Source organism: Sinocyclocheilus anshuiensis, unplaced genomic scaffold (assembly GCF_001515605.1).
Source record: "Sinocyclocheilus anshuiensis isolate Anshui unplaced genomic scaffold, SAMN03320099.WGS_v1.1 scaffold876, whole genome shotgun sequence".
Lineage (NCBI taxonomy): Eukaryota > Metazoa > Chordata > Actinopteri > Cypriniformes > Cyprinidae > Sinocyclocheilus > Sinocyclocheilus anshuiensis.
Window position 1 is genome coordinate 127,921 of NW_015549619.1, and position 6,102 is coordinate 134,022.

The window sequence follows — 6,102 nt, forward strand, 5'->3', positions numbered from 1 at the left end:
TAACTGTGCAGGGGCATTTTTATTGACCTTTTATATGAAAAAACAGACTTAACAGGAGGCTATCCAAGTATTTAGTTCTCGTTTTAACCGTAATATGCATCACACATACAGATTACAGCCGACGAATTATTATGAAACCAGTGCAACTGCATTTTCAAGCACTTTATCCAAAATCCAAGCGTTTTTCAAACCTTGAACACACTACATTACAATTCAAGCATTTTCAAGGAATTCAAAAATAAACAAAACGTACATAAAAACAAGGAATTTAAAAACTTTCAAAATGATAGCTTTTAGGTATGTTGATAATTTTATGATATTTGCTGATCATTTTAGGATAAATTGTAGGAATAATACTTGCTAATATGGGTTTGGGTTAAAATTAAATGAATATTTTTACTCTGCAAGGAAGCATTACATTTATCAAAAGTGTCAGCGAAGACATTTATAACGTTACAAAAGATTTCTATTTCAAACAAATGCTTCTATTCATCTGTGAACCTGACAAATAAAATGTATCACGGTTTCCACAGAAATATCGTGCAGCACGACTGTTTTCAACATTGATAATAATCAGAAATGTTTCTTGAGCAGCAAATCAGCATATTAGAATGATTTCTGAAGATCATGTGACACTGAAGACTGGAGTAATGATGCTGAAAATACAGCTGCGCATCACAGAAATACATTACAGTTTAACAGATATTCACAGAGAACACAGCTATTTTACATCATAATAATATTTCACTATTTTTACAGTATTTGTGATCAAAGAAATGCAGCCGTGGTGAGGTAAAATCTCAGTTTAGACCCTGACATTAACTATTACATTTGTGCAAATAAAAGCTCCCTCAGATGCACCGATGCTGCTGCATGTTGCTTATTAATCTTGTCTTTCACTGTAGAAATGAAGTTGTAATATTCCAGCCTCAGCTCCTCAGGAGACACCTCGACAAACCCTGCAAAACACACAAATAACACTCACAAAATACTCAAACACTAAGATAAAAACCCTCCAACCACTCACAAAAAGTCGCATCTAATGCATGTGAGTCTGCTGTGTATATTTATTATGTATATATACACATACAGACATACAGTATATATATTTTGAAAATATACATTTATATAATATATAAATATATTTAATATATAAAAATAACATTTTTCTGAAATATATACATGCATGTGTGTATTTATATGTACATAATAAATATACACAGTACACACTCATATATATTATGTAAACAAAAACTTTTATTTTGGATGCGATTAATCGCGATTAATCGTTTGACAGCACTAATATATTTAAATTTATATAAATATATTTAATATACATTTTTTCTGAAATATATGCATGCATGTGTTTGTATTTATATATACACATTAAATAAAAGTCACTAAAGTCAACACATCAAAAGTGATTTAAATATTTTAAAGTAAAACTTTACATTTGACATTATTACAAAGTGCACTCTCACTTAAGTGGCCTTAAAAGTAAATAATTTTAAGTACACATTTAATACAATTAAGCACACTACTTTTTCACAGCAGTTAGCAGCATGATAAGTGTCCAAAACAGATCATACGACGGTAACTGTTTTGTAAAAGGCACTCAGGCTGTTTTTGATGCTATTTTTCTCATGAAAACATGATAATGTTAAATATAAATGTGTGATGTGTTTGTTTGACCTCCGCTGGTTTCCTCTGTAATCTCCTCCTCTTCCGCCTCTCGGATGTTCAATCCAGCACTTTTCTCCGTATCTACAGCGACCTTGAAGAAAGAAGCTGCACACCGTCATTATTTAACTTTATAAACACAAATCATGTGCTGCTTCGGGTGCGACGCTCATTCTCTAACGACGGGCGCCGGCGTGACGCAAGACGCACATTCGGACGTAAACAAATAGTTTCAAAATAAAAGTCTTGACGCGGCGCCTCTGCAGATGAGATATGCTGCAGATCTTGAAAATGAATCGCCTTCAAACCAAGCGGCAACCTCCCGCTCTCTCTCGTGAAGCCAACATCGATTATTTGGGAGTGACGCGCGGTGACGCGCTGCCAGGATGGTGACGGCCGGCTCCGCCCACTTTTGAGCTTCAAAAACGCTCTTCGGAAACCTACGGGTGACGTCACGGACACTACGTCCATGTTTTTATACAGTCTATGCTTCAAACTGAGTTTGAGCTATGTTAAAACATTTATCACATGAATATAGATCTGATCAAGGACTCGATCGGTATCCTGGCGGATGATGCGTTAAAGCGGACAAATGCCTTTATACTAGAGGTGCAACTCTTAACAAAATCCACATTTTTAAAAACTTTTCCATATTACAATTGTTTGAATCGGCCTTCAACTTGGCATTCGGGACAATTCACATTTCACCATATTGCACCTTCAGCTCATTTCACAGCGCTGTTTCGCGGCCAGCACAGATGATGCAGTAAAGTGCACAAAAGACCTTGATACTAAAGATATTGCCCTAATGGAATCCAAATTTTGAGCAATTGTCACTGTACCAGTTTTGTTTAATTGACCTTTGAATTTGGCATTTGGGACAATGCACACAGCCATATTGTACCATCAGACCATTTCACAGCGCTGTTTCTCATCCCAGAAAGAGCATGCTTTAAAGTGGACAAAAGATCTTTATACTAGAGGTACCGCTCTAACAAAATCCAACTTTTGAGCACTTCTCAGTTTTCTTCTAATTGGCCTTTGATCTTGTCATACAGGACAATGCAAACAGCCATACTGCGGCATCAGCACAATTTCACAGTGCTGTTTCTCGGCCAACATAGATGACACTTTAAAACCGACATAATAGACATACTGCTTTAACAAACCCCACATTTTTAGTACTTTCCAATTTTTTACATTGCACCATGAGCCCATTTTGCGGTTGTTTCTCAGTAGTGTTGGGTCGTTCATTTTGAACGAATCTTTAATGTGACTCGGGAAGAACGAGTCGTCTCGGGGAGTGATTCGTTCAGTCGCGCATGCGCAACATCATATAGGTTCTGTACTGGAATTAGTCAAGTAGTTCACCTGTTTCAAGTCTTCGGGTTTTACGAAATGACTCGGGGAAAAAAGATTCGTTCATTTTGTTGAACGAGACTCAAAGGTCCGAGTCGGTAAAATGATCTGAACTTCCCATCACTTATTCTCAGGCACCACAGATGATTAGTTAAAGTGGACAAAAAGCTTCCATAATAGATGTACTGCTCCAACAAAATACTAATTTTGAGCATTTTTTACTACACCAATTTATATACATTGGCTAATACCGGAACAACTCGCACTGAGCTATACTCACATCACTTAACAGTCTAACACAGTACGACACGTCCAAAATATTATAATCTATTTTTCACAACCGTTATTTCCCCAAAAGGGGATGCACCGTTCCTGGAGATACTGCAATACCAGGTCGATGCGTGGAGTGTACGGAGCAAGCCCCTATTCCATCTCCCAACTACAATAATCAATTTAATATATAGTCCCCGGATAGAGGACGTATCAGATATTAAACTGATAAGCACAGACTTTTTTTTATTTTTTTTTATCATCACCAAAACCATACTTTACAACAGTTCACTGTACAAAGATACAACATAAATCCTCTTCCAGCATTCCATCATAAAAATCAAAACTAAAAATCAAAAGTACATCAAGTTTCAAAATCAAACACCCACATTGCACAGAGGCAAAGCCCAAAAAAAGGTCACTCCCACTACCCCACCCCAACCTTCTGCAGCCCTCTCCATACTCTTCAGGTCACCTCATCCCCAAAACACATTCTAAACGCTTTAACCTCTGCCGACATTTTCCCCAGCAGTTGTACAAATAATCTTTCAGGTTCCAAACGAGGAATCTGTTTTCTCAAACACATTGTTCTCCATTCCCACAGAACATGCTTCCCCTCTGAGATCGTACCCCAAATTACTCTCCTTCGTTGTGATTCAAAACCGTCTAAATCCACCCCGTACAACACTAAGTCCCTTGTAATAATTGGCCCCCTCCACCTCTCCCACCACTGCATGACTGACCTCCAGAGCTCTGCTGCTCCCGGACACGACCATAAGGCGTGCTCTATTGTCTCCTCTTTGCCACAACCTGTCGGGCACCTTGGAGAGCCATGTCTATGCAACCTCTCTCTCACTGGTAACCGACCCAAGGTAGCTAACCAGTTGAGATCTTTGCAAAAGCCTGTTAAATACGATGGCTGCAACATTATCCAACTCACTTCATATGGCAATACCACTTTTTCTACCCCTTCCACTAGCTCCTCACTCAGTTTGTGGTACAGTTTTCTTTGCTCTAAAATCAGGGACTGCTCTAAACACCAAGGCTTCCGAGCAATAAAGTCCACTGCCCTGCAATAATGCTCTGGCCTATTTGCAGACCAGGGCCTCGTTCCCCTCCAATTACCCAAAGACCTCAAAGGAAAAGCCAGCCAAAACTGGGCTAAAAACCTAGCCTTGTGCTCCCTCTCTTGGGATGCTAAGCGAGCTACCCAGGAGCAGAAAATAGCCTCCATCTTCAATGGAATGCAAGGTACCCCCCTCCCTAACCAATCTGTACATCTGCCCCCTAGCAACCATTTCGGTGCTATTCTTCCACAAAAAAAGAGAAAACTAGCCTTTCTAATTTTCTCCCAAACCAAAAGGGAACTGGAAACACATAAGCTAAGTAATTTAGGCTTGGGAGAAGATCAGCCTTTACCACCTCTACCCTTCCCCACAAAGACAGACCCCTAGAATTCCACCTTACTATCTTCCCCCGCACTACCTTCAATCTTGCCTCCCAGTTCTCCTTAGCGCTGTCTCCTCTAAAAAATCTGACTCCAAGAATTTTCAACCCATCTGCACAAATACTAAACCCTCCTCTTTCCTCTGCTCTTTCAGCCCACTGACCAAAGAACATAACTGATGACTTACCCACATTAACTCGTGCCCCAGACACCTGACCAAACTCCTCCAGAATTCTACCAACCACCTCAAAGTCACGCTCCGAAGTCAAAAACACGGTTGTGTCATCTGCATAAGCAGCCACTTTGGCACAAATGCCTCCACCTCCAGGCAAGTGAACACCCCTAAGAGAAGGCGCCGCCCTCAAAGCCCCCAACAGAGGTTCTAAAGATAAAACATAGAGAAGGGGGGGACAACTGCTCCAACGACCTTATTAAGTCTCTCTGTCAAGACTTTTGCCAACACTTTGTAATCCGTGGTCAGCAAAGTAATTGGCCTCCAATTCCCTAACTCTTCCTTCGCCCCTTTCTTATGCAGTAATGTTACCAGCCCTGTTCTCATTGTCTCTACCAACTCCCCCCTTCTAAAGCATTCCTGGTACACTCCCACCAGATCCCTTCCTACCCACGGCAAAACCACCTCATAAAAGGCCGCTGGAAGGCCATCACATCCTGGAGCCGTGCCTTTTTTCAAGGAAGCCACTGCAGAACTAACCTCTTGCAAGGTCAAGGCCCCTTCTAGTGCTCTCCTTTCCTCCTCCCCTAATCCCCCTTCCAGACCCTCAAAAAACTTCCCATCTGCTGTAACTGAAGGAGTTCTATCACTGAATAACTCTCTATAAAACCCTTCAGCGACCTTCAGCATCCCCTTCACCGAGGTCTGCACCCCCCCTCAAACCCTCCATATAACTTTTCCTTTGCCTACCCCGCACTGTTGCAAAGAAAAAACTGGTTGGCTTTTCATCATAGAGCCGCTTCCGGACGCTTGAACCTTGTAAAAATTACTTAGCTTCTTCCCAGTAATGATCCTTCATTTCCTCCTGCAGATATCTAGCCCTAGACCATCCCTCAGCTGCCCCCAAAGCAGCACCTGCCCACAGAGCCTGCAGCTCCTCTGACCACTTACTAGCTTTTTCCCGCTTAAATCTTGCCTTCTCCCTGCCCCAATTACGGCAGAAAACCGCTACCCTCTCCTTGAACCCCTCCCACCACTCCCCTTGTGACTGAAACAAACCTTGCAGATTTTTCCAACCGGCTACCAAATGAAAAAGCGCTATACAAAAAACCTTGTCCTTCAGAAAGGAAGTATTGAACCTCCACACCCCCCTCCCCCGCCTCCCACCTCCCAC